We start from the raw sequence: 10,751 nt of genomic DNA, 5'->3' as shown, positions 1-10,751 counted from the left end.
ATATATATATATATATATAGTTTAGCTCTTGGATGTCAGTCTTCAGTGCCTTTGGAGTTAATTTTTATATATGCTATATAAAGTTAGGGGCTTTACTTATTCTTTCACATGTAGATAGATATCGAGTTGTCTCAGGACAATGTATTGAAAAGATTCCCTAGTGAATTGTCCTGCTTGTTGAAAATTAATAGACCACAAACATGGATTTATTTTTAGACTTTCCATTATCTTTCATTAATCTCTATAGATCTGTTCTTATCCCAGTGTGCACTGTCTTGATTACTATAGCTTTGTAGAAAGTTTTGAAATTGGATGGTGTGAATCCTTCAACTTTTTGTCTTTTTTTGAGTATTAGTTTTGCTATTGTTCATTTCTAAAATTTTAGAATTTTAGAATTAGTTCATCAATTTTCACAGAAAAGCCAGTTGGGATTTTGATAAGGATTACATTAAATCTATGGATTGGTTTGAGAAATATTGCTGTTGTGATAGTATTCTTCCAAAATGTGTGTATAAAAAAAAGGTATCTTGTCCCTTATTTAGTGCTCTTTTTTTCAGTGATATTTTATAGTTTTTAATACATCTTGAAATTCTGTTAAATTTATTTGTGATCTTTTTACTTGTTATAGATCTATTTAGATTTTTTTTATTCTTCTTAGTCAGCTCTGATAGTTTGTATCTTCATGTCACCTGGTGATATAACTTATTAGCACACAATTGTTCATAGAATTCCTTATGACCCTTTTCACCTCTGTAAATTTGGAGGTGATGCCCTGTTTTTCATTGAGATTCATTCTTTCATGAGTCTTCTCTTTTTCCCTCAGCGTAGCTGTCAGTTTGTCTATTTTGTTGATCTTTTCAAAGAATCAACCTTTGGTTTCATTGATGTTTTCCCCTATATTTTTATGTTCTCTTGCCTGCATTTAGAATTAAATGCATGGAACCCTTTCTTGAGAATTCATGTTACTGCTGCTGTTACTCTAGGTCAGTGGTGGTGAATCTGTGGCACATGTGCTGCAGCAGGCTGTTTGTATCATTGAAAGCTCTAGAAGGTTTGCCATCAGAGCTCTAGGAGAATTTCATTCTTCTGCCTTCTCATACTCTCTCTTTGTGGTTGATAGACATGAAACCACTGATCCAGTTGTTCCTGGACAGAGACGCAGGCCTCTGTCACACACCTTCTGCTGGATATCCTGGGCCTGTGATATATTGCTGCTTATTTGAGGCTTTGCTCCTGTATGAACAAGCCCAAGGGACAGTTTTTCTTTGTGCACACTGATACCTAATGAAGTAGGTACTTACTGGGATTTATTAACTTGCTTGTTGACTGAATAAATGTAAGGCAGGTGTGACCCATCAGCCTTCAACAAAATACTCTGGATGCTGTGGTATTTTCTGAGGCCACTGTGCTGAAGCACTGTATCAGCAGCTCCAAGAATGTGAAAGAATATGGCTCCCTGCACCTCAGAATTCTGTGCATGTTACAAAGTCGCCATGCTTCAGTGGGTTCTTCTCTCTGTTGACTGCTGCAGTGAATATTAGAAAGAAAATAGCATTTGTCTGCAAGAGGGGACTTGGGAAGAAATGCACTTTAAAACCTCCCATTTAGTAAGTCTTTGCTGGGCTGCTTCTTGAAAGCCTTGGCTTCCCAGCAGTTTGCTTTGTGTGTTCACCCTGTGGGTTCAGGGAATCCAGAGTCCAGGACAACCTGCAGACTCGGGCAGGCTGGAGTTTTCCCTGAGCCCACGGTTGCCACACAGGCCCTTGGGATTTGGCTGGAGTGGTGACTGTGCTTTCTGCTGGCTGGAGTATTGCCTTGCAAGGCCTGGGTCCTTCCAGGCTGTGAGAATGGACTCATCCATACGATCTGGAAGAATGTTTAGAAAAGACATCTTGTTCTCGTGGTGAGCGGAGGTTGTTGGTATGGTCAGTGGTTCTACAAGGTCTTCTTGCATCTTCCACGTGACCATGAACCTGCCCTATGTGGGTGAGTCCCCAGCCACTGGTCTTTGAAGTGTGAGATGTTGCTGTGTTCTAGGGGTAAGAGAATAGCTGGCTTACCTGGGCCTTCTGGGCAGTGGTTTGACTGGAAGGTAATGGCAAGATTACTTTAGAGAGATTCATTATAGGCGTGTTAGCCTCAGGGTAGTTTAAGCAGAAAAAGAAGTTTAAAAACACAAATCATATTGCTCCCAAGAACATGGCTGCCTTTCATCTCTATCTTTTCTCTTGAGCTGAGAGCTCATGTTTCTCCCTGTGTCCTGCTATGTACCCTTGCCCAAATGGGTGCTAAGTGTGACCTACGCATGTCATTGCATCCAGAGCTCAGTTCTTTGGGTGTGTTAGGAGCTGGAGGCTAGGGTTCTTGGAAAGCAGTACTGTGGCACTCTTCTGAGGAGAACAATGTGTGCCCTGCATCCACAAGTTCAGAGTGATATGTCACCATCAGTATTCTGTAGCAGAAGGCAGCAGCTGCTTACTTCTGGAGCCCACTGTTTTTGGGCTCTTCTCAGGAGCTGCTGCAGTTTGTGTCCTTTGCTGTTCTCTCTGTTCTTCCAACCTCCTCCCCTACCCACCTCTGCATTTTTTTTTCCAGGCAGTCCCTTGCTTCTTCCTGAATCCATCACAAGCATGGGACTGGCCTACACCCTAGGGAAGCCTCTGTTGTCTGTTGGGGATTCTGAGCTCATTCTAGAACTGGGAGGCCAGCTGGCTTAGTGGGTCAAGTGCCTTGTCCTTTCCTTGAGGAAAGAGGGATTTGCTTTTGAGGAAGGCTGCAGTTGCTGGGCCTTTCTTCCCTCATGCCATGGCTGAAGACCTGTCTCAGCTAGCATCATGGTAGCTTCATTGAGGCTGTGAAGCCCTGCAAAGGCTTAACAGAGTTGTGTTCTGCAGGAGGCCCCAAGGGAGAGCTGGTAATTTGAGGTTGCGAGTTTCGGTTATTGAGCCAGATATGAGATTGCTGGCAGAAAGATGGGAGTGCATGAATTCTACTACTTTGTGTATGTGGCCATCTTTTATATTCGTAGACAGCTTTCAGGTCAGTGGTCAGCTCTCAAGTTCATAGTCTGGCTTTAAGCTCTGTAGCAACCAGTGTGCAAAGCTCTAGGATTTAGTGCACCTGGGGTGGGAGGGGTGGCCTGGGGGACTTGGTGCCATCTTTCCCATCAGACTATCATGCTGCAGGGTTCCTTGGCTAGTTTTCTGGGTGGGAAAACTTAGATGTCACTTCTACCTCTTGCATTTCTTCTGAAGGTGGGATAGAATGAAGTGTTGTTGGGGTGGCAGGCGTATAGCAGGTTGTGGAACACCCTTGTGTGAGGCATGTGAGTCTCCCTTCAGGAACTTACATCTGGACAGGTTGTGAGATTCCTTCCAGTGGAGTTTTCAGGTACGACTCTGAATACCCAGAGAACATGTTTTTGTGAAGGTCAGAGACCACTTTTGGGGTATTGCTTTGACCATTTTTACTCCCAGGATGGAAACAGTGTGCATGTGGCATGGCATTAGCATAATGCCAGAACAAGCAGGAGCTTGTTTTTGTAACGGTGGGTGGCTCGCTGGGTTGTCTTTCCCTGGTGCATCCTGAGCAGCAGCGGAGAGCTTCTGTAGTTTGAGGCCTCTGATCCTGCAGTTCTTGTAGGGGATGGATGGTTGCCACTAGAGAACCAAGCCCACACAGTGCAGGGTTATCACAGGTTTTACCTCATGAGATTGGCACCCAGCAAAGGTACAGGTTCAGGGGGATGTTGTCCTCTCCCTGTCCTGGCATCTCGAGGGCCTGACATTGTCCTTCACCCTCTTCCTGCCTGTCCTTGCTTGAGCTCTGTCCATATCTCTCTTTGATGGTAGAATAATCTCCAGAATTACTCTCCTCTGAATTATTGCATGGCTGGGGAGTAGATGTTTCTCTCCAGATTTTTACCCCACCTCCCCTGACCATTCTTTCTTTTTCCTATGGCCTTGCTGCCCCTGCCATCTTTGCTATCCCTGGCAGCTGCAGCTCTCATCCTAAACACTCACTCGTGCTTTTCTCCCACCTTACTCTCCACTTTCCTGTGAGCCTCCCAAAGGAGTAATGTGGGTCTAGGTGGCTGGAACTCTACAAGTGACCCTTTTCTCCTGCTCAGCTCTGAACTCCATGTAGCCCTTCCTAAGCCTTCCATAGCCTGGCATTCTGTTTCTCCTGACCTGTCCTGCTGAAGTGCCCAGGTTGCTGCCTCCCATCAGCTGTTTTTCTCTTCTTTTTATCTCTAGCAGATGTTATGTTTCTTCATGACTTCCAATCTCATACACTCCACTGGGCTGGCCCAGCCTTCCTCCAGGGGTCTCAGTGTGTCCATATTGAGCTGGGTCCAGTGGCACCTCCCTGATGGTTGGAGATGATGTGTAGCCTGTGTGACTTGGTCCTCTCATCCAATCCAGGGCCTTAGCACATAGCCACAGCCCACACTACACCCAGTCTTTTCTCTAGCCCCTATTCATGTAGAGAGGGAGCAAGTGTTCAGCATTGTACCCTGGGTGTGAGTGTGGTCCTCAGGGCCATTGGCTGTGGGATGGTCATCTAAAGGGCATGATCTTTAGAGCATTCCTCATATTGGGTACTCTGGGTCTCTAAAGTGCCTGCTATGCTGTTGGCCAGCTCATGACAAGCCTCATGTGAATTTGGTCCCGTGTGGCTTCAGCTCTCTTTATTTTCTGTGACATCACTGAGCTCAGTGCTGAATTCTTAGCCCCTCCTGTTTTCACTGTATCTCTGATCTGGGACCTGGTGTCTGCAGCTCTTTCTGCTGACCTGTTCCAAGTAAAAAATGGCAGCCTCCTGTGGTTAGGGCTTGCTGTACATTATCTGCCTCATATGGCACTGCATCTGGAGGCTCTCAGGCACTTCTTAGATGTAGGGGTCGTGGGGATACATTTTGGAATTTTCTTGGGCTTACTCTGATGCTCATCCTGGAGAACACCTGACTAAATCACAGAAGGAGGTGTGGTCTTTTCCTCAAGCTGGTGCATGCCAGATAGGACCCTGGCTCCATGGGTCTTCATGGGTTTTGTGGCAAGGAAGGATGGGACACAAGTGAAGGATGCTTGATAAGCAGACTGAGAGAAGGCAAATTCCTGCCAAGAAGAGTAGGGTGACTTGTGGTTTTCATGAGGAACTCTCTTCAGTCCTGGATGACACTCGGTGCTCCAGCATGTTTCTGAGCATGTGATGTGAGCCAGGACTGGATGAAGCCCTTTCCAAGTGGGGACCTTGACCATCTGCATCATTGCTGAGCTGGTGTTCTGGGACCCAGTGAATGTTGTACAGAGTGTGTGCTCTGACCAACAATCATTGCAAGGAAGGCTGCTGTGGGGAGGTGCCCCCAGGCCAGAACCAGACTGGGTAAGGAAGAAGAGGTACCACTCACCTGCCCAAGGAGAAGGGCCACTAGAGTAGAGGGGGCACAAGGCTGCTGATGGAGGGGTGCAGGGTGGAAGTGTGGGGCCTGTTTATGGGCTGGCCCTGCAAAATATAGGCAGCTTTGGGTTTATTGAACATATGAAGGGTGGGGTGGAGGGAACTAGGTTTGGCTAGATGGCTGTGGGCTCATGTGAGTGGACAGGCAGTGGGCTGCAGGGCTGACTGCTTCTGTACACATCCTGGACTGGAGAGAGGGCTTCTCAAGCAGTGTCTTTGACCTTTTTCTTGTGCCAACTTGGGTCCTATACCCATACCAAATCCCTGTCCATAAGGAGGAACACATGATAGAAGCCTCTTCTTTCTCCTCTTCCTCTTCCTTTTTCTCTTGCTCCTCCTCCTCATTCCTTCTCCTGCTCATCTGGTATTCTGTGTTGGAAGATGAGGTGTTCCCTCCAGCCCTTATGTCCTGAGAAGGGTTGTCATGAGAAGGGCAAGAAACTTCTTGACTTCTTATTGATAGCCTATTTTGATCACATAACCTAGTTTATTTTGATATGCATACATTTCCTTTATCTAAAATATTTGCTAGAATCCTTCTCTGGGGTAGAATAGATGATGGCAACAGTCTGAATTTAGGAGCTGGGCAAGACTGGAAAGAGACTGGTATTTTGTTCAGAATCTGGGCTGAGAAGCTAGGGCTTTGTGCCTGCCCAGCATCTCATGCCCCTCACCACCCACAGGTTTGGTTCTGGCATTGCTGCAGGTCTTGGACAAGCCATAGAGGGGCTGAGTCACTCTTGTGAGTAGCTGTCCATCATTTCCATAATGATCAGGTATCTCAGCTGTGTGTTTAAAGCAAGGAAATTAAGCATAAGCACTTTCATGCTCATGAGTTTTATAAAAATGACAATATTTTATGTTATATTGAGTGAATGTGGAATATATACAGGGGGTGGGCAAATAACAAAATATCAGTATATTTAAAAAGAACATAATTATTAGTTGCCATAATGAACCAACCTAAAAGGAGTTCTTTTTTCAGGACTGCTATTGAAAAATGAAGTGTGAGTGGGTGTCCCATAGAAAAATTAAGCCAACAAAAGAAAAGAAAAGAAAAGGAAGGAAAACAAACCCTAGGTTCCTCCCAACTCATGTGGTTGGTGTCATTTTTTTTCATTATGATTGCTGGTCAGACATAACCTGTTAGGGATTTAGTTAATTAGTACTTGCTCCATTTTCACTGGTTTGCTGGCTGCAGTTTTGGCCACTTGTCAAAGACACATTTTCATTTCTGAGGGTGGCTTCATGTCTACTTCATGTCCAGGTCTGGCAGCTGAGATCTGCTTGGTTCTCTACTGGGCCAGGAGGTTGGGTTGAGTCTGTAGACTGTGAACTCCCAGAGCTGTTTCTGCTTCATTAACCAGGGGGATGGATGGGATGACCCTTTGTTATTTAGGACTCCTTCAGTGGCAGGCTGTCAAGACCTCTGCCCATTTGTGATGTGTAGTGTGAACCTTCCTGGTGATGTGACCTTCATGATTTTTCTTCCTGTTTGTCACCATCATCTCATCATGTTTGGGGAAGCTGGGAGGCTCCTGTGGCAGTGTGGCCACTTGTGATCATTATCGGTAGTGGGAGACTGTAGTTGGTTTGTTGGGTGGCCAGTGATCCCCAAGCAGAGGTGGTGATTTGTCCAGGAATATTTTTGATCTTGGAAAGCAGTGGGACCTTCTTGTCTCCCAGTTCAGGTGCTGTGTATCTTGAGCAGTTTTGTTTGTTTTTGTTTTTTGAGATGGCATAGTTCAAGGTAGCCTTGAACTCACTGTGTAGCCCAGGCTGGCCTCATATTGGCCTCCTCCTGCCTCAGCCTCCAGAGTGTACTACCATGCTACCATGCTTGGCTTCTTCAGCATTTTGAGCCTGCTCCACTGGGTGCTGAGATCCTGGCCTATGCCGGTGGACATATGACTTGTATCTTGTGTGGTGGCCATTGTCCTTCCCAGAGTTTTCCCAGTACTTCCTTGCTATGTGGTCCTGTTTCTCCTGTATGTAGCCACCTGTCAGTCTTGAGTTTTAGCTGTGAGTACCGTTTCTAAGTTTCTTTGGTATTAGATGTGTACATGTCAAGAGTATCTGTTAATGGCTGAACACTTTGATCTTAATCAGCGCAAAATGGAAGTGGGGAGGGGAAGAAGGGAATGTGCAGTGTGAATCTTGGGTACACCAGGACCTGCCAGGGGCTGTTGTGCCAGGGCTCTCAGGAGGCCAGGAAGTGATAGTATACTGTCCCTTGTGCTCTAGAGTTCTAGTTGTCAAGATGGTTGTAACTGGGAACTATTTATTCACATAGCAGATGTTCATTGAGTGCCTGCTGCCTGCCTGAGTCCACGCTTGGAGGTGGAGGGATCACTGCTAGGCTCCAAATGGTACTTGGAAAGACAAGAGGGATAACTTGATGGCCACTCAATTGTGCCCCTATAGGAAAAACACTCACACTGACAAGTCATCTTCACATCACAATTTGACAACCTTTGTGCCTAGTTGAGAGTGTGAAGTGCCATAGCACCTTTCACAGAGCTGAGGGTGCATATCTGAACACTTCAGTTTCAGTCTAAAAACTTAGGGAATAAGCCAAAGTCTTCTCTGAAGCACATTTTCATTCATTTTCCTTCAACTCTGTCATTGCACATGGAGACAGTTCTCCTGGGTGGATAGTACACAGGAGAGGTGGTGGTCAGGTTGCTCTCACCACAGCCTTCCCAGGAAGCTTTTGGACATGTGTGTTTGGCCTGTGGAATGGATCCAGTCAGTGTCTAGTCTCAGCCCAGGCATTTAAAAAAAAAAAAAACAGATTTCCCAAACTCATGTGTATGGGTGGCTTCATTCTCCTGATTCAGGGTCTTTGAATTTGGGGTTCATGTAGCGATGCTTTCAGCTGTCTTACAGGAAAGAAATCCATTCTGGCAGATTTCACTACCTAGAAGAATGCAGACAATGGAACATGTTGTAAAAGCTGAGGTAGGGAGCAGTGTGGCTCCTCACCTCCCAAGTATGGCCCCAGGTAGAGAGTATGTGGAGCCAATTGCTAGACTTATTCTTTGGGTCACTTTCTCTCCTGGCCACCAGCACTGATGTCTGTGGTTCTCCAGGGAATTTTGTCAGACTTAAACTAGGTTAAGACATTTTTTTTTTTTTTTTTTTTTTTTTTTTTTTTTTGGTACTGGGGATTGAACTTGGGTCCTTGCTCTTGCAAGGCAGGCCACCGAACCGCTGAGCTAAATCCCTGGCTAGGTTAAGACATTGTAAGTAGGATCCAAAACAGGTAAAAAGAGATCTTGCATTTGTGACTCTGTTAAAAATGTGAGGACAACTGGATATTGAGAAAGACCGGGTAATACAGCTTTATATTTTCTTAAGTTATTAATTTAATCAATAGGAAAAAAACCTTTCTAAATGCTGAAAATACTTAATAAAATTCAACATCTTCCCTTGACTAAAATATGATCATTCTTCATATTTACCCTGCAGGGCAGGCACAATGGTTGCAAAGGTAGTTTTCCTAGGATGAGACTTGTCCATTGTGCTCCATATGGTCTTTCCTCAAATGTGGGAAATTCAACTGCATAATTTGTGACAGTTGGAGACTGTATTTGCCTTCTTTGGTATAAGTAAGGCTTAAAGATATGTGTTGGTGTGGGTGAAGGCTTTGAAAAGTTGTGTGTAAGGTGATAAGGTTTGTGTTTATACTTACAAAGGTTTATTTTTTATAAAGGTCTGGGGTTTCTAGCTTTTGTGTTGCCCAGCAGCAGGTCTTTGCTTTAGAGGTAATGGCATTTAGAACTAAAGCATAAAGATGGGTGTGGTGCTACATACCTGTAACTGAAGCACTTTGGGAAGCTGATATAGGTGGATCACAAGTTCTGGCTTAGTCTGGACCATTTTCAAGACCCTCCCTCAAACTAAAAATAAGTGACTCAGTGCGAAGGCCCTGAGTTCAAAGCCCAGTACCTGGAGACAAGTAGATGTTTGTATAATGTGATTTTAAAACATGGGAATCAAACATTTTCACTAGAGTCAAAGATAAGACAGATGATTCGTCCAACCATGGTTGCCTGATATGGCTCCAGAAGCTCTGGCTAATGCAGATAGCAATTAAAATGGGAGAAAGAAGAATATAATATTGGAATATTAGAAGAGAGAAGCAAAATTATTTGCAAAAATGATTATACATCTGGAAAATGCAAGGAATACTTATGAAAACTTAAAATACAAGCTGGGTGTAGTGGTGTATACCTATAATCCTAGCACCCTCAGAGGTTGAGGCAGTAGGATTGCAAGTCCTAGCCTAGCCTGGGCAACTTAATAACTTGGTGAGATCCTATCTCAAAATAAAAAATAAAAAAGGGCTGGGGATGTAGCTCAGTGTGAAGGCTTTGTGTTTAGTCCTCAGTACTGGGGGGAAAAAAAAGAAAAAAAAAGGAAAGACTTGTAGTTCATAATAAAAGAACTTATGATCAAATCACTTAAAATAAACTAAATTACAAGTTCAGGTGCATTCCTGTATACCTAATAAATAGGAGTGACCTTATGTATGAAAGAAGAGTTGTAGACATGGACTAAAGAAATGTGATCTTTGTATGAAGCAAGGGAGGAAGTGTGAGAGGACTAGAATAGATAAATGGAAGCAATATGTCTGATTTGTGAGTAGACAGCCTCATAACTTGAATCACTGTTGCTCATCTTACCAGTGAGGTTCTGTTGGTCAGTGGTGCAGTGATAGAGTCATGGACTTCCAAGATCCTTATCCTGGTAGTTTGGAGGAGGGAGGCTTTCGGTAGTCTTGGTGACTCTGTGTACCTCACTTCTGTTCATGTTGCCACATTCCCTGTGGAGGGGATGATACCTCCCTCTCACATGCCACCTTCACATCCCTGAACCACATTCTACAAAAGCAGGAAAAGGAACAACATCCTCAGACAATCACCACACAAAATCACTTTTCCCTAGTAACTTCCTTGAGACTTCTTGGTCTGGAATAACTTTAGATCTGGCTGCCATGTCTCCCCTGACATTGAATGTCTCATGTAACTATGGGGTGTGTGTGTGTCCAACCGAGACTCTGACACGAACACATCACTGTTGGACAGACTCAGGATTCATTTGGGTTTTGCCAGTTCTCTACCAGTATCCCTACTCTGCCCAGGGTTCCTTCCAGGCCGCATGTCACATTTTCTCATGCCATCTCTTTAGCCTTCTCCAGTCTATGGCACTTGCTCACTGTCCTTCACACTGTTGAGAACTTGTCAGGAATTTTGTTGCCTGTCTCACAGTTTAGGTTTATCTGGTGC

At 44.6% G+C, this 10,751-nt stretch overlaps 1 protein-coding gene and 1 pseudogene across 4 annotated transcripts in view; both read left to right on the top strand.

Moving 5' to 3' along the window:
- Positions 1–10,751, top strand: part of Inpp5a (inositol polyphosphate-5-phosphatase A) — a 221,898-nt gene that overhangs the window by 18,476 nt on the left and 192,671 nt on the right. The window lies entirely within an intron of this gene.
- Positions 8,917–9,066, top strand: LOC117285321 (annotated as a pseudogene).

The sequence above is a fragment of the Fukomys damarensis genome, unplaced genomic scaffold, assembly GCF_012274545.1.
Source record: "Fukomys damarensis isolate Sample0158 unplaced genomic scaffold, DMR_v1.0_HiC HiC_scaffold_8, whole genome shotgun sequence".
Taxonomy (NCBI): domain Eukaryota; kingdom Metazoa; phylum Chordata; class Mammalia; order Rodentia; family Bathyergidae; genus Fukomys; species Fukomys damarensis.
The sequence above is the reverse complement of the archived record's forward strand: the minus strand, read 5'-3'. Positions and strand labels throughout refer to the sequence as shown.